Source organism: Pseudophryne corroboree, chromosome 3 (assembly GCF_028390025.1).
Source record: "Pseudophryne corroboree isolate aPseCor3 chromosome 3, aPseCor3.hap2, whole genome shotgun sequence".
In the NCBI taxonomy this organism is placed as follows: domain Eukaryota; kingdom Metazoa; phylum Chordata; class Amphibia; order Anura; family Myobatrachidae; genus Pseudophryne; species Pseudophryne corroboree.
The window spans coordinates 611,070,261-611,089,031 of record NC_086446.1 but is presented as its reverse complement, the minus strand read 5'-3'; the positions used below and the strand labels follow the sequence as shown (position 1 = coordinate 611,089,031).

Genomic DNA, 18,771 nt, shown 5'->3' with positions numbered 1-18,771 from the left:
TCCAAGTGTCATCAGCATAGAGATAATATTGGAGGCCAAATTGAGCAGATGAGCTCACCTAAAGTGAAAGGGTAAAGGCAGAATAGGAGGAGTCAAAGAACAGAATCTTGGGGGGGGGGGGGGGGGGGACCTTTGGTAGTTGGAAGTGGGTGAGAAGAGGAATCAAGAGAGGAGCCAGAGGGGGGCGTGGCCTGGCTTAGTATGGAGTAGCAGCTTGCTGTTGCAGCTCCCTTTATATATCCTGTAAACTATCCTGTTCCCTGGCGGATTTAGCCTTACCAGTTTCTATGCAGCGGGGGGAATACTCCCTGCACCCTCCGGTACAAGCAGCAGTGGTCCGGTGGTGAGTTCTCCCGTCTGCTACACGGCGCAGGGCCTGTGACCAGGAGGACGCGGCTGGCCTGGCTCCTGAACTGACGCGCTGCGCTTCCGGCCGCGGCTATCTCCTCCTGTCTCCCCCGATGTTTGCTGTGAGCCGGCTGTGAGGGGCTGGATCTCCGTGGGGGTTGAGGCGGCTACTCTTCCCCCGGCATCTGATCGCACCATAGTAGTGGTGCTGTCCCTGTCAGAGGACGCCATTTCCTGTTCCCTACCTAGGACGCCTGCCCAGAGAGGAGACAGGTGATGTGTGTAATCTGCAGCCTGCTTTCCGTGCTTGTTATTAGGGGAGGCATTATATGACTGTGGGCTCTCTAGCTGACCTGAATGGTTTTATCTGTGCAGAGGTGAGGCTACTAACAGACAGCCCTGCAGGTTGTGTGTGTGGTCGCCATCTTGGGCTAGGATTTGGTTGCCTTCAACAAGTGTGAAGCCCAGTCCGGATCTGGATGAATGTTTCAGTCAATAAATCAGTAATAAAGCTCTGTGATATTGGTGTTCTCTTGTTATATTCTACTACAGGCATTATCCTATTATATTCTCCCACAGCTGCTGCTCCTGTGACACTGCGGGTGCTCCTCTGTTATATTATATTGACACTGCTGCCCTCCCGGACATTACGGACAATCTCCTGTTGCATTCCCTCTGTGCTGTTGCTCACGTGACATCACGGGTATTATCCTGTTATATTATATCAACGCTGCTACCCTCCTGGATGTTACGGGTGTTATCCGGTTATATTATCTCAGTACTGCTGCTTTTGTGTCACCACGGACATTCTCCGGTTGTATTATTATCGTGCTGGTGTATTGCGTCCATTTGTTGTGTTTGAATAAAAATGGTGAAGGGTGGACAAGCAGCGAGACCTGCAGCACAGCTGAAAAAATTTGCTAGGTCCTCGCAGCCTTCTCAATCTGCTAAGCATGGAGACTCGAATCCACTCTCACCAGCACAAGACGAGGATATCTCCACTTCGGCTGACCCTGCACAATCTACCCAACAAATATTACAGGCAATCTCTGCGTCTGAACAGAGGGTCACTGATAAAATTGGACAGGTGCAAGTGGACGTCTCCCTGCTGCGCCAAGATCTGCAGAAAATAAGAGAGAGTGGGCGAGACTGAGCATCGTATATAGGCCCTTGAGGATACTAAATCTCCGCTGAAAAATAAAGTTGACGACTTGTCGTCCCAGATGGTGTATATGCAGGCGAAGCTGTCTAATATAGAGGGGAGACTTCGGCGCAACATTAGATTTGTCAGCCTCCCTGAAAGGTCTGAAGCTGCATCACCCTGTATCTGTCTTCCCGGACTTTGCTCTGGAAGTGCAGAAAAGCTGTCCACAGTTTATTCAAGTCAAAAGAAAGCTCCGGGATCGCGGCATTCAGTATTCAATGCTTTTTCCAGAACGGTTGCGAGTGGCGTTGTGTTTAACGATACTACTCACTGACTTCGTCGCCCATCCAAAAGATGCTGAGGATTGGCTGGAGAGACAGCCGCGTGCTCCCCATTGAGAGACTTGTTTTGTGTCTATCCTTTTCTTTTATTGGCAACCCTTTGTTTAAGTTACATGTTGTGTTTTGCCAGTGAGTGATAGCTGGCTGTAAAGTAAGCTTTCAATATGTCCGTGGTACTACATGTTCATTTAATTGTGAGGATTTGCTGCACGGACTGCTCCATTTATATACAATTTATGTTGTAATATTCTGCTGGGGAACTGTACCTCCTGCGGTATTATTTAGGGAGTTCCTTCTATATATAGTGTAGGGATCTTGTCCCTATCCCCTAGAGTTGGCCTTCTTTAGACTAGTTTTTTAATTTGCTTTCCTTTTCTCTTTTACTATGGGAATTAGGTATGCCTTAAGTTCTCAAGGTTGTACAGGGTGGATTTGGGCAGGGTTAGTTTTTTGTTTTTTCATGCCATCACTATATGTTACTGTGTGTTTTTCTTATGATTATGCTCTCTGTATTAGGAATCAGGGTGTTGATCTGTGGTCTTAGATATGTCATGATATACACTGCACCCCTTAACGATATGTTTTTTACGCAATGTGCATTTTGCTTTTCTTTTTTATCTATCCTTCTGTTTCCTTTCTCGTTTCTTTCTATGCCTGCTGATACTGGAGGACTTTGCCTGCTCAGCTGGAATGTCAGAGGTTTAAATTATAAGATTAAGAGGTCTTTGGTTTTAACCCAGGTTAAAAAATATCAGGCCGATGTAATCTGTCTGTCAGAAACTCATTTAATGGGCAGCAAGGTTATGGCGCTTAAGAAACCCTGGATAGGCCACATGTTCCACTCTACAGTCTCCTGTAATGCAAGGGGTGTGTCGGTGCTTGTTAGAAAAACTGTACAATTCCGTTTAGAGTCCAGTGAAGTGGATACTAATGGTAGATATGTCTTTTTGCGTGCTCACGTTAAATCGTAGGTTGTTACATATATTGGCAGTTTATATTCCTCCTCCATATAACAATGAAATTCTTCGGCAGGCTGCCAGGTTTGTAGTTCAGTCCCCAGCGACCCCTACAATCTGTTTGGGAGATTTTAATAATGTGATGGATAAGCACCTTGACCGGTGGAGAGAGGTTATTGTGCCCACTCCTCAGTCTCCCTTTCCTACTCCGTTTGCACAGCTAGTTGCGGAGATGGGATGGGTAATATACAGCTGTGCTCATAAGTTTACATACCCTAGCAGAATTTGTGATTTTCTGGCCATTTGTCAGAGAATATGGATGATAACTCACAAACTTTTCTTTCACTCATGGTTAGTGGTTGGGTGAAGCCATTTATTGTCAAACAACTGTGTTTACTCTTTTTAAATCATAATGACAACAGAATCTACCCAAATGACACTGATCAAAAGTTTAGATACCCCAATTCTTAATACCGTGTATTGCCCCCTTTAACATCAATGGCAGCTTGAAGTCTTTTGTGGTAGTTGTGGATGAGGCTCTTTATTTTCTCAGATGGTAAAGCTGCCCATTCTTCTTGGCAAAAAGCCTCCAGTTCCGGTAAATTCTTGGGCTGTCTTGCATGAACTGCACGTTTGAGATCTCCCCAGAGTGGCTCAATGATATTGAGGTCAGGAGACTGAGATGGCCACTCCAGAACCTTCACTTTATTCTGCTGTAGCCAATGACAGGTCGGCTTGGCCTTGTGTTTTGGATCATTGTCATGTTGGAACGTCCAAGTACGTCCCATGTGCATCTTCCGGGCTGATGAGTGCAAATTTTCCTCTAGTATTTTCTGATAACATGCTGCATTCATCTTGACATCAATTTTGACCAAGTTTCCAGTGCCTTTGTAGCTCACACATCCCCAAAACATCAGCGATCCACCTCCGTGTTTCACAGTAGGAATGGTGTACCTTTCATCATAGGCCTTGTTGACTCCTCTCCAAATGTAACGTTTATGGTTGTGGACAAAAAGTTCAATTTTGGTCTCATCACTTCAAATAACTTTGTTCCAGAAGTTTTGAGGATTATCTCTTTGCTGTTTGGAGTATTGTAAGAGCGATGCTTTGTGGCATTTCAATCAGGATTCAGGAGAAGACATAGCACTGAAACAGCGCTGGTGTGTGTGTTAAATGATCTTCTGATGGCAAGAGACAGAGGTGACTGTTCAATATTAATCCTTCTAGATCTCTCGGCAGCATTTGATACCGTGGACCATGGGCTTCTGATTGAGCGACTGATACATTTCTGTGGTCTGGATGGCACAGTCCTAAGCTGGTTCAAATCATTTCTCACAGGCAGGTCACAGAGAGTACCGTCTGTATTATACTCATCACCACCAGTGCCATTGCCATGTGGTGTCCCACAAGGTTCTATACTATCCCCCATGCTTTTTGCAGTATACATGCTCCCATTGGGTGAAATAATCAGGCGCCATGGCCTGGTCTACCACTGCTATGCAGATGATACACAACTGTACTTGTCCTTTGCTCCGGGCACTGATAACCCAATAGCAACCCTAAATGGCTGTCTAGCTGAGCTACAGGAGTGGATGAGCACCAATTGGCTGCGACTGAACCCGGAAAAAACAGAGGTCCTTATGATACGACCCCGCAACATCAAAGGACAAGACTGCAGCATAGCCAACCAACTGGAATTACACTCAGGGATTCAGAATTACAGACCAGTGATCGTGTGCGGAATCTTGGCGTTGTCCTGGATGGTGGCTTGACACTTAAACATCATATATATCAGCCACAATCAAATCCTCATTCTTTCACCTGAGGAACATAGCCAGAATCAAGCACTTAATTCCCTCAGATGACATGCCAAAAGTCATACATGCATTTGTATCATCTCGATTAGACTACTGTAATGCCCTCTACCTTGGTCTCCCAGCAAAAGAATTGCAACGCTTAGAGCTGGTGCAAAACACAGCTGCCAGGCTGTTAACCAACCAGCCCCGTTCTAGCCACATAACACCCATCCTCTACTCCCTTCACTGGCTGCCTGTAAGAAGGCGAATCATCTTCAAGATTGGCTTACTGAGTTTCAAAGCATTACATGACCAGGGCCCAAGGTACCTACAACAGCTTCTGACTCCATACTGCCCCACTCGATTACTGCGATCTGTAGATGAAGGACTTTTAGCAGTACCTAGAATCTACCGTAATTCATCTGGGGGTCGAGCTTTTAGTCATGCGGCTCCGACTCTATGGAACTCACTTCCTCGCACAGTGCGAGAGGCCCCAACTATAGAATCCTTCAAAAGTAGACTCAAGACTTTCCTGTTTACTCACGCATTTCCATAATGTCCCTTTTAGTATCTTCATGCTTCTGTATTTTATAAAATGTACTTCATTATTTTCTGTACTATATTATGCTATGTATCTGTTAAGCGCCTTGAGTCCTATTGGAGAAAGAGCGCTATATAAATAAAATTATTATTATTATTAGTGTAGAATGGCTTTCTTCTGGCGACTCGACCATGCAGCTCATTTTTCTTCAAATGCCTCCTTATTGTGCATCTTGAAACAACCACAACACTTTTTTTCAGAGAGTCCTGTATTTCAGCTGAAGTTATTTGTGGATTTTTCTTTGCATCCCGAACAATTTTCCTGGCAGTTGTGGCTGAAATTTTTGTTGGTCTACCTGACCGTGATTTGGTTTCCACAGAATCCCTCATTTTCCACTTCTTAATTAGAGTTTGAACACTGCTGATTGGCATTCTCAATTGCTTGGATATCTTTTTATATCCCTTTCCTGTTTTATACAGTTCAATAAGCTTTTCCCGCAGATCCTTTGACAATTATTTTGCTTTCCCCATGACTCAGAATCCAGACACGTCAGTGCAGCACTGGATGAAAGATGCAAGGGTCTTTCAGGAGTCCAGAAACTCACTGACCTTTTATACACACGCACTGATTACAAGCAAACAGATCACAGGTGAGGATGGTTACCTTTAGTAGCCATTCAAACCCGGTTTGTGTCAACTTGTGTGCATGTTATCAGGCCAAAATCTCCAGGGTATGTAAACTTTTGATCAGCGTCATTTGGGTAGTTTCTGTTGTCATTATGATTTAAAAAGAGTAAACACAGTTGTTTGACAATAAATGGCTTCACCCAACCACTAACCATGAGTGAAAGAAAAGTTTGTGAGTTATCATTCATATTCTCTGACAAATGGCCAGAAAATCACAAATTCTGCTAGGGTATGTAAACTTATGAGCACAACTGTAGGTATTAGACAATACTCCTGTCACTCTGTCTCTTTCCACACATTATTTCGCATAGATCTGGCTCTAATTTCTTCCGATTTGTCTGCGGATGTGTTGGGGGTAGAATATCTTACTAGGGGAATCTCTGATCATTCTCCTGTGTCTCTCACTTTGAGTGTAGATCGGAATAGGGGAGCGAGAATGTGGAAACTTAACCCATTTTGGCTGAATTTGCTGGGAGCAGGCTCGGACTTGGTTGCATTTTGGAAGGGCTTTCAGTTTGCTAACTCCGCCCACTTTGATCCTGCGGTTAGGCATGATGCCTTCAAGGCTTTTCTCCAAGGCTTGTTTATTAAAAGAATCTCTGAACTCAAATTATTTAGTCGGAGGGAGGAGACTCACCTGGAGGCTTCATGCCGACAGCTGGAGGCGCAGTACATTGTGTCTCAGCTGCAGCCTGACAGAGTAATATGGCAGGATGCACAAAGGGAGTGGTCAGACTATATTTTCGAGAAGTCTAAACGTAGGTTGCTGTTTTCCAGGCATGAGCAATACTTTCAGGCTGAAGTGGGGGGAAGTTATCTGGCATTTTTAACTCGATGAGGGTCTGGTAGTAATGTTGTTCAGTGTGTCCGAGACTCTCAGGGTCAAATGTGCTACTCTGGAGCAGACGTGGCGTATGTTTTTCGTGGCTACTATTAGTCATTGTACGCCACTCGGGTTTCGTACTCTACTAAACAGCTTCAGGAATACCTGGCAGGGGTTACATTGCCATGTTTGTCTCAGGAGGCTGTCGACTCATTGGATGCTCCATTCACATTGGAGGAGATAGAAGCGGCAGTCTCTTCACTGAATACTTCAAAGGACCCTGGATGTGATGGTATTCCTGTAGAGGTTTACCAAAAATTTAAAAAGAGTTCTTTACCCCTTATTTATTAGACCTGTTTAATTCGCTGAGTGGGGAACTTTCTCACTCCATGTCAGAGGCTAATATTGTTTTTGCTAAGCCAGGGAAGGATCCTACATTGCTGGAATCCTATCGACCCATTTCTCTTTTGGCTACAGATGTTAAAGTTTTAGCGAAGGTACTGGCAACTCGTTTAAACTCTGCCATCACGTCCATCATTCATCCGGACCAGACGGGGTTCATGCCCGGCAAGTCCACCGCCCAAAACTTACGCAGGCTGTTCTATCACTTGCAGAGGAGTGATTTAGTAGTCGGGAGCAGTGGTAGTGTCACTTGACGCTGCCAAGGCCTTCGACTCCTTAGAGTGGGTATATCTTTGGGGTGTACTTAAGAAAGTCGCCTTTGGGCCACAGTTTAGAAGTTTAATCCAACTACTATACTCCTCTCCCATGACTCGTGTGTCGGTTAATGGGTATACATCAGCCAAGTTTCCGCTCGAGAGAGGAACTCGTCAAGGGTGTCCTCTGTCACCAGCACTATTTGCGATCGCTATAGAGCCATTGGCTAGTCTATTGCGTACAACCACAGCTGTGTGTGGAGTTAAGGTTGGGGAGGCTATGGACGTGGTGGCTTTGTATGCGGACAATATGCTCTTATTTTTGCAAGACTTAGAGGGATCCTTACAATCTATGTTACAAATGGTTAATACTTTTGGTACTTATTCAGGTTTATTAATCAATTGGGATAAGGCCAGTATTTTCCCCATTTCGGGACATATTCCTGAGGATGCATATGTGGTGCATCCCTTACAATGGACTTTGCGGTTTAAATACCTAGCTATTTGGATTACACCGCAGGCCTCAGTATGTGGCTCAAAATATTGATCCTTTTGTGGCACAATTTAAGGTGAAAGCTCATGCCTGGAGAAGAGACTACCCTTATCAGTACTGGGACGTATTAATTTGTTTAAAATGTCTATCCAACCTAAATTCTTATATGTACTACAAAATTCTCCCGTCTATGTCCCGAATAAATAATTTAGTGGAATTGAGAGTATTATATCATCCTTTGTCTGGGGAAATAAGCTGGCTAGAGTATCTATTAAAATACTGTATAAATATAAACTTTCAGGGGGACAGAGTCTTCCCAACCTTAGGTTTTATTATATTGCTGCTCAGTTGGCTCATCTATCTAGCTGGATAAACGGTACGGTGGACCCGACCATGATTGGTTTCTTGGCATGGGTTCACTACGGCTGGCCGGCGGTCGGGCTCCCGGCGACCAGCATACCGGCGCCGGGAGCCCGACCGCCGGCTTACCGACAGTGTGGCGAGGGCAAATGAGCTCGCCGCGCTACACGCGCCACACTATTTTATTCTCCCTCTATGGGGGTCGTGGACCCCCACGAGGGAAAATAAGTGTCGGTGCGCCGGTATACTGAGCGCCGGGAGCCCGACCGCCGGTATACAGAAGACCACCCCTTGGCATAGCGGGTAGAATCCTCTTTTTCGTTTTCTCATTTATTATTTCTGCTCTCTGGTCCGTCGGTTGTTGGTCTTCCCCAGCTGCTGCGTCACGCCTTACTGATTTGGCGTTTTGCACATACGATTTATGACTGGTCGCATCATGATGACAACTCTCCATTATGGTTTAATGCTCGATATCCTGAACTCTTTAAACTATCGTTGGATAATATTTGGCTTACGAAAGGTGTATTATCGATAGGTCAATTATACAGTGAGGGAGTGTTTAAGTCCTTTCAGCAGTTGAAAGTTGAACTCGATATACATAATACTGCTTTATTTAGGTACCTACAATTGTGACATGCCATTCAGGCTCAGTTTCCCCAGGGAGCCCCGTCTGTGTCAGCTTCACCTATTAGGGTGTTGCTGGCTGACGTGGGTTCGAAGGGGAAGGTGTCCTATATATATGCCGCTATTAATGACAAGCTACACCCAGTGCAACTAGATGCCCTTAAACTAAAGTGGGAGGCCGACCTGGGGCATCTTTGTAACGAGCAGTGGATCCAAATTTTGGGATCCATCAAGTGTACCACTCCCTGTATTAGATATCAGCAAGTGTTTTTCTCTTACGCCCTAGAGGATGCTGGGGTCCATATTAGTACCATGTGGGTATAGACGGATCCACCAGGAGCCATTGGAACTTTAAGAGTTTAACAGTGTGGGCTGGCTCCTCCCTCTATGCCCCTCCTACCAGACTCAGTCTAGAAAATGTACCCAGAGGAGCCGGTCACAGCTAGGGGAGCTCTACAGAGCTTCTTTAGAAAAGTTTATTTTAGAGTTTGCTATTTTACAGGGAGGCTGTTGGAAACAGCCTCCCTACATTGAGGGACTGAGGGGGGGGAGCAGTGTCCGCCCTGCGGGGTCTGAGCCACTGTCTCCGCTGACTGGACACTGAGCTCCAGAGGGGATAGATCACTCCCAGCCGCAGGGTAACGCTCACCCCAGCAGCATGCCGCCACCCCTTTACAGAGCTGAAGTGTGGCGTGTGAGTCATCGGCTCCCTAACAAGCAGGGAGCCGATGTGAAGATGGCGGCTACAGGGTAGGAGCGCAGTACTAACTGCGCTCCGGGGGAGGTTGGGGTGGGGGAAGGGCGGGGTGGGGGGTGCTCAGCGGTACTTGGTGTGGCGCTGTGAGGGGCGCCCTGAGCTGGCGCCTTAACCCTACACTGGCCAGAAAGCCCGTCGGGATCCGCGGATCTCAGCCAGCACAAAATCCACAGGCCAGTATAATCTTGGAAGAGCGGGTAGACAGCGCAATTAAGGGGGCGGGGCTTCTCAGAGCGGACCCAGCAGCATTCAGCGCCATTTACCTGCCTGCAGACACGCTGCCAGTGGAAGAGCAGTCCCTCCAGAGCACCTCCAGCTATCTGTACGGTACCAGGGGGTTGTAGAAGGGAGGGGAGGCTGTGTAAAGACTGTGTCACCTATTAAAGGGCACAGTCAGCGCTGGTTAAGGGTCTCCCTATACCTATATAGCGCTGTGTGTGGGTTGGCACCAATCTCTGTGTCTCTCTGCCATTCTTGGAGGGGAAACTCTGTCTGCCCTGTACCCTATGTGTATGTGGGGTGTACAAGCAAACATGTCTAGAGACTCTGCCTCATATGCTGCAGAGGATTTATCTTCTCAGGAAGATCCCATCCCATGTAATCAGGATTGCACTGTTGTGGCGCAGATCCCAGCTAGAGAACCGGAGTGGTTAGCCTCTCTTAGAGGGGCCATTTCTCAGATTTCTGAAAGGGTTGCAAGGACTGAGCATGCAACTCAGGTATTGCAGTCCTCTTTGGCAGTATGGTCAGATACTGCTCCCTCCTGGCCTCCTGCGGTACATTCTCACAAACGTGCTCTTGCCCAAATTATGCAGGATGACACGGATACAGATTCTGAAACAGCAGACTGTGATGGGGATGTGTCGAGAGGGACGGCATCACATGCTAAGGGGGTGCAGTTGATGATTGAGGCCATGCGGGATGTGTTACATATTTCTGACACCTCCTGAGCAGGTTTAGGAGGCCTTTTTCACAGACAGTAAGAAAGCCCCTCTCACCTTCCCGGCATCTAAGGAATTAAATGCTATATTTGAAAAAGCCTGAGAAAACCCGGAGAAAAAATTCCAGATCCCTAAAAGGGTTCTGGTTGCTTTTCCCTTCCCGGAAGATGATAGAAAAAAATGGGAGTCCCCGCCTACAGTTGACGCCTCTGTCTCTAGGCTGTCAAAACAGTTGGTCTTACCAGTCCCAGGATCTACCGCGTTGAAAGACCTGGCAGACCGCAAAGTGGATGCTACGCTCAAATCCATATACACAGCTTCAGGGGCTATACTGCGGCCTACTATTTCCTGTGCATGGATTTCAAAATCTATAGCAAAGTGGTCAATCACTCTGCAGGAGGACTTGACTACGATGGATAAAGGTGACATTGATTTAATGTTACGTAACATACAAGATTATTGATTCTACCAGGAACCCTACAGAAAGGATCTGGGTTCCATGGCTGCGGGGATCTCCTCCATGTCCGGCTCGGCTCGCAGGGGTCTCTGGCTGCGCCAATGGTCTGCGGACGCGGAATCCAGGAAAAGTGTGGAGAGCCTACCCTATACTAAAAGTGTGGACAGCCTACCCTCCTCTGTTTGGGGAGGCGCTGGATGCGTGGATTGCCACGGCTTCCGCGGGTAAGTCTCATTTTCTCCCCTCAGCTGCACTGGCAACGAAGAAGCCTTTTACTCCCAACACGTCACAGTCCTTTCGGCCCACTAGGCCTAGAAAGAACAAGCCCTCTCACACCTTCTTTAGAGGTGATCGTGCCAAATCCAAAAAGCCTGCTCCCGCAGGTTCCCAGGACCAGAAGCCTGCTTCTGGTACCTCAAAGTACTCAGCATGACGGTGGACCACAAAGCATGGAGGAAGGTCAGGTGGGAGCAAGACTCCGGCATTTCAGCCACGTCTGAGTGTCGTCTGGCCTGGACCCTTGGATACAGGATAGACGACTCCCATTTTTAGTGTGACCAAGCTCCTGCGGATCCAGTCTATACCCCATGGTCCTTTTGGAGTCCCCAGCATCCTCTACGGACTAGGAGTAATGGATTTACCGGTAGGTATTAAAATCCTATTTTCAGCTGTTGCTGAGTTTTCCGGCATGTTGGCCGGATTTGCATTGTTGTGTGACCTGGTATAAATCTCGCCACTATCTGTGTATTTCCTTCTCTCGAAGTATGTCGTCTCCTCGGGCACAGTTTCTAGACTGGTAGGATAGACAGAGGGGGGAGCCAGCCCACACCTTTAAACTCTTAAAGTGCCAATGGCTCCTGGTGGACCCGTCTATACCCCCATGGTACTAATATGGACCCCAGCATCCTCTACGGACTACGAGAAAAGGATTTACCGGTAGGTAATTAAAATCCTATTTTTTTATTTGCTCCATAGAGCTTATCGTACACCTGTCTCCCTGCAGCAAGCTGGACTTAAAACCGGCTCTCTTTGTCCTAAGTGTCTGGCTGAGAATTCTGACATTGCCCATTAGTTTACTCCTTCTGGGAAGCAGTTTGGGAGGATGTGCTATTGACTACCCCTTCCAGGTATAGATTCAAGAATCTGTTTATTTGGCTTAGATCTTGAGCAGACACACTCCTTGTTACTATATAAATATGTACTGTCTGACTACGTTGGCTAAAGTTAAGGTGGCAAGAGTGTGGCTCTCAGGGGACTCTCCTAATGTGCACAAGTGGAGAGCGTTGGTTAATGATGTAGCTCGACATGAAAAGCAAATGATTAAAGCACGTAACTCTGAACCCAGGTTTCACGAGAAGTGGGATAGGTGGTGTTGCTCAATACTGGGTACAGAGAGAGGGGCTACCGTACTTTAGTGATAATAAGGGGTGGTAGGATATATTGAGGGTAGCACCTACATGGCTTTTTGTTATTCCTTTGCTCAATTTGTGATATGGCTTCCCTATCTATTATGTTTTGGTTTGTTGTATAATTGTCGATAAGCACATTTGATAATGTCTACTCCCAATGTATGGACGACGAGACAAATAGGTTCGAAATAAGGCACACATAGATGTGCTTTTGAATGTGCAGGTTTATTTATGACATTTTATTTTATGTTATGTTATGGACAGGGTTGTTTTTTGTATTGTAATTTGTGAAACTTTTCAATAAAAAATACCCAATTTAAAAAAAAAAAAAAAAAAAAAAGAAGCGAGAGGCAGGATAGGGCAGTATCACGGACAGGGAGTGAAGGAGTTTTAAAGGAGAGTATAGCCCAGAGGAGAAGTCACGCAGAGAGTAATGGCCCTTGGATTTGACAGCAAAGGGGGAGTAGAGAAAATAAGAATTTACTTACCGATAATTCTATTTCTCGTAGTCCGTAGTGGATGCTGGGAACTCCGTAAGGACCATGGGGAATAGCGGCTCCGCAGGAGACTGGGCACAAAAGTAAAGCTTTAGTACTACCTGGTGTGCACTGGCTCCTCCCCCTATGACCCTCCTCCAAGCCTCAGTTAGGATACTGTGCCCGGACGAGCGTACTCAATAAGGAAGGATTTTGAATCCCGGGTAAGACTCATACCAGCCACACCAATCACACCGTACAACTTGTGATCTGAACCCAGTTAACAGCATGATAACAGAGGAGCCTCTGGAAAGATGGCTCACAACAACAATAACCCGATTTAGTTAACAATAACTATGTACAAGTATTGCAGACAATCCGCACTTGGGATGGGCGCCCAGCATCCACTACGGACTACGAGAAATAGAATTATCGGTAAGTAAATTCTTATTTTCTCTGACGTCCTAGTGGATGCTGGGAACTCCGTAAGGACCATGGGGATTATACCAAAGCTCCCAAACAGGCGGGAGAGTGCGGATGACTCTGCAGCACCGAATGAGAGAACTCCAGGTCCTCCTCAGCCAGAGTATCAAATTTGTAGAATTTAGCAAACGTGTTTGCCCCTGACCAAGTAGCTGCTCGGCAAAGTTGTAAAGCAGAGACCCCTCGGGCAGCCGCCCAAGATGAGCCCCCTTCCTTGTGGAATGGGCTTTTACAGATTTTGGCTGTGGCAGGCCTGCCACAGAATGTGCAAGCTGAATTGTACTACAAATCCAACGAGCAATAGCCTGCTTAGAAGCAGGAGCACCAAGCTTGTTGGGTGCATACAGGATAAACAGGGAGTCAGATTTTCTGACTCCAGCCATCCTGGAAACATATTTTCAGGGCCCTGACAACGTCCAGCAACTTGGAGTCCTCCAAGTCCCTAGTAGCCGCAGGTACCACAATAGGCTGGTTCAGGTGAAACGCTGAAACCACCTTAGGGAGAAATTGTGGACGAGTCCTCAATTCTGCCCTGTCCGTATGAAAAATCAGGTAAGGGCTTTTATAAGATAAAGCCGCCAATTCTGACACGCGCCTGGCCGAAGCCAGGGCCAACAGCATGACCACTTTCCATGTGATATATTTCAAATCCACAGATTTAAGCGGTTCAAACCAATGTGATTTTAGGAACCCCAAAACTACATTGAGATCCCAAGGTGCCACTGGAGGCACAAAAGGAGGCTGTATATGCAGCACCCCCTTGACAACGTCTGAACTTCAGGAACTGAAGCCAGTTCTTTCTGGAAGAAAATCGACAGGGACGAAATCTGAACCTTAATGGATCCTAATTTTAGGCCCATAGACACTCCTGTTTGCAGGAAATGCAGGAATCGACCCAGTTGAAATTCCTCCGTTGGGGCCTTCCTGGCCTCGCACCACGCAACATATTTCCGCCAAATGCGGTGATAATGCTTTGCGGTCACATCCTTCCTGGCTTTGATCAGGGTAGGAATGACTTCTTCCGGAATGCCTTTTTCCTTCAGGATCCGGCGTTCAACCGCCATGCCGTCAAACGCAGCCGCGGTAAGTCTTGGAACAGACAGGGTCCTTGCTGGAGCAGGTCCCTTCTTAGAGGTAGAGGCCACGGGTCCTCTGTGAGCATCTCTTGAAGTTCCGGGTACCAAGTCCTTCTTGGCCAATCCGGAGCCACGAGTATAGTTCTTACTCCTCTCAGTCTTATAATTCTCAGTACCTTGGGTATGAGAGGCAGAGGAGGGAAACACATACACTGACTGGTACACCCATGGTGTTACCAGAGCGTCCACAGCTATTGCCTGAGGGTCCCTTGACCTGGCGCAATACCTGTCCAATTTTTTGTTGAGGCGGGACGCCATCATGTCCACCTTTGGTTTTTTCCAACGGTTTACAATCATGTGGAAGACTTCTGGGTGAAGTCCCCACTCTCCCGGGTGGAGGTCGTGCCTGCTGAGGAAGTCTGCTTCCCAGTTGTCCACTCCCGGAATGAACACTGCTGACAGTGCTATCACATGATTTTCCGCCCAGCGAAGAATCCTTGCAGCTTCTGCCATTGCCCTCCTGCTTCTTGTGCCGCCCTGTCTGTTCACATGGGCGACTGCCGTGATGTTGTCCGACTGGATCAGCACCGGCTGACCTTGAAGCAGAGGTCTTGCTTGGCTTGGGGCATTGTAAATGGCCCTCAGCTCCAGGATATTTATGTGAAGTGATGTCTCCAGGCTTGACCACAAGCCCTGGAAATTTCTTCCCTGTGTGACTGCTCCCCAGCCTCGCAGGCTGGCATCCGTGGTCACCAGGACCCAGTCCTGAATGCCGAATCTGCGGCCCTCTAGAAGATGAGCACTCTGCAACCACCACAGGAGAGACACCCTTGTCTTTGGTGACAGGGTTATCCGCTGATGCATCTGAAGATGCGATCCGGACCATTTGTCCAGCAGGTCCCACTGGAAAGTTCTTGCGTGGAATCTGCCGAAAGGGATTGCTTCGTAGGAAGCCACCATTTTTCCCAGGACCCTTGTGCATTGATGCACTGACACTTGGCCTGGTTTTAGGAGGTTTCTGACTAGTTCGGATAACTCCCTGGCTTTCTCCTCCGGGAGAAACACCTTTTTCTGGACTGTGTCCAGGATCATCCCTAGGAATAGAAGACGTGTCGCCGGGATAAGCTGCGATTTTGGAATATTGAGAATCCAACCGTGCTGCCGCAACACTACTTGAGATAGTGCTACCCCGACTACCAATTGTTCCCTGGATCTTGCCCTTATCAGGAGATCGTCCAAGTACGGGATAACTAAAACTCCCTTCCTTCGAAGGAGTATCATCATTTCGGCCATTACCTTGGTAAAGACCCGAGGTTTCTGACTAGTTCGGATAACTCCCTGGCTTTCTCCTCCGGGAGAAACACCTTTTTCTGGACTGTGTCCAGAATCATCCCTAGGAACAGCAGACGTGTCGTCGGGATCAGCTGCGATTTTGGAATATTTAGAATCCACCCGTGCTGTTGTAGCAGTACCCGAGATAGTGCTACTCCGACCTCCAACTGTTCCCTGGACTTTGCCCTTATCAGGAGATCGTCCAAGTACGGGATAACTAAAACTCCCTTCCTTCGAAGGAGTATCATCATTTCGGCCATTACCTTGGTAAAGACCCGGGGTGCCGTGGACAAACCAAACGGCAGCGTCTGAAACTGATAGTGACAGTTCTGTACCACAAACCTGAGGTATCCTTGGTGAGAAGGGTAAATTGGGACATGGAGGTAAGCCTCCTTGATGTCCAAAGACACCATATAATCCCCTTCTTCCAAGTTCGCAATCACCGCTCTGAGTGACTCCATCTTGAATTTGAATCTGTGTATGTAAGTGTTCAAGGATTTCAGATTTAAAATAGGTCTCACCGAGCCGTCCGGCTTCGGTACCACAAACAGCGTGGAATAATACCCCTGTCCCTGTTGCAGGAGGGGTATCTTGATTATCACCTGCTGGGAATACAGCTTGTGAATGGCTTCCAATACCGCCTCCCTGTCGGAGGGAGACGTCGGTAAAGCAGACTTTAGGGGAGTGCCTGAGTCCGTTTGTAAAGCCCCAGCGTCATGCTGAGGACTTGGCAGAAACGGGAGAGGGCTTCTGTTCCTGGGAACTGGCTGTTTGCTGCAGCCTTTTTCCTCTCCCTCTGCCACGGGGCAGAAATGAGGAGCCTTTTGCCCGCTTGCCCTTATGGGGCCGAAAGGACTGCGCCTGATAATACGGCGTCTTCTTATGTTGAGAGGCTACCTGGGGTAAAAATGTGGATTTCCCAGCAGTTGCCGTGGCCACCAGGTCTGATAGACCTACCCCAAATAACGCCTCCCCTTTGTAAGGCAATACTTCCATATGCCTTTTGGAATCAGCATCACCTGACCACTGCCTCGTCCATAACCCTCTTCTGGCAGAAATGGACAGCGCACTTACTCTTGATGCCAGTCGGCAAATATCCCTCTGTGCATCCCGCATATATAGAAATGCATCTTTCAAATGTTCTATAGTCAGTAATATACTGTCCCTATCCAGGGTATAAATATTGTCAGTCAGGGAATCCGACCAAGCCACCCCAGCACTGCACATCCAGGCTGAGGCGATTGCTGGTCGCAGTATAACACCCGTGTGAGTGTATATACATTTTAGGATATTCTCCTGCTTTCTGTCAGCAGGTTCCTTAAGGGCGGCCCTATCAGGAGACGGTAGTGCCACCTGTTTTTGACAAACGTGTGAGCGCTTTATCCACCTTAGGGGGTGTTTCCCAACGTGCCCTATCCTCTGGCGGGAAGGGGTATGATGCTAATAACCTTTTAGGAATTATCAGTTTTTTATCGGGGGAAACCCACGCTTCATCACACACTTCATTTAATTCCTCAGATGCAGGAAAAACTACAGGCAGTTTTTTCTCACCAAACATAATACCCTTTTTAGTGGTACTTGTATTATCAGAAATATGTAAAACATTTTTCCTAGCATCAATCATGTAACGTGTGGCCCTACTGGAAGTCACATTCGTCTCTTCATCGTCGACACTGGAGTCAGTATCCGTGTCGGCGTCTGTATCTGCCATCTGAGGTAACGGGCGTTTTAGAGCCCCTGATGGCTTTTGAGACGCCTAGACAGGCACGAGCTGAGTAGCCGGCTGTCTCATGTCATCAACCGTCTTTTGTAAAGAGCTGACACTGACACGTAATTCCTTCCATAAGCTCAGCCACTCAGGTGTCGACTCCCTAGGGGGTGACATCTCCATTACAGGCAATTGCTCCGCCTCCACACCATTTTCCTCCTCATACATTTCGACACAATCGTACCAACACACAGCATACACACAGGGAATGCTCTGATAGAGGACAGGACCCCACTAGCCCTTTGGGGAGACAGAGGGAGAGTATGCCAGCACACACCAGAGCGCTATATATATATATATATATATATATATATATATATATATATATATATATATATATATATATATATATATACACATATATATATACACATATATATATATATATACAGGGATAACCTTATAGAAGTGTTTTTCCCCTTATAGCTGCTGTTTTATTTATACTGCGCCTAATTAGTGCCCCCCTCTCTTGTTTTACCCTTTTCTGTAGTGCAGGGAGACGTCCTTCCAGCGAAGCTGTGAGCGAAAATGGCGCCCGTGTGCTGAGGAGATAGGCTCCGCCCCCTTCTCGGCTGACTTTTCTCCCGCTTTTTGCTGTATTCTGGCAGGGGTTAAAATACATCCATATAGCCCTGGGGGTTATATGTGATGTATTTTCGCCAGCCAAGGTGTTTCTATTGCTGCTCAGGGCGCCCCCCCCCAGCGCCCTGCACCCTCAGTGACCGGAATGTGAAGTGTGCCTGAGGAGCAATGGCGCACAGCTGCAGTGCTGTGCGCTACCTTGGTGAAGACTGATGTCTTCTGCCGCCGATTTTCCGGACCTCTTCTGGCTTCTGGCTCTGTAAGGGGGCCGGCGGCGCGGCTCTGGGACCGGACTCCGAGGCTGGGCCTGTGTTCGGTCCCTCTGGAGCTAATGGTGTCCAGTAGCCAAGAAGCCCAAGCTGGCTGCAAGCAGGCAGGTTCGCTTCTTCTCCTCTTAGTCCCTCGATGCAGTGAGCCTGTTGCCAGCAGGTCTCACTGAAAATAAAAAACCTAAAACTAAAAACTTTTACTAAGAAACTCAGGAGAGCCTCCTAGAATGCACCCTTCTCGGCCGGGCACAAAAATCTAACTGAGGCTTGGAGGAGGGTCATAGGGGGAGGAGCCAGTGCACACCAGGTAGTCCTAAAGCTTTACTTTTGTGCCCAGTCTCCTGCGGAGCCGCTATTCCCCATGGTCCTTACGGAGTTCCCAGCATCCACTAGGACGTCAGAGAAATGGGGCTGTAATTAGAGAGGTGAGGATCAAGGGTGGGGCTTTTTTTT

General features: G+C 47.4%; 1 protein-coding gene across 2 annotated transcripts in view; it reads right to left on the bottom strand.

Moving 5' to 3' along the window:
- The window catches only part of DNA2 (DNA replication helicase/nuclease 2), a 143,625-nt gene that overhangs the window by 91,911 nt on the left and 32,943 nt on the right, over window positions 1-18,771 (bottom strand). The window lies entirely within an intron of this gene.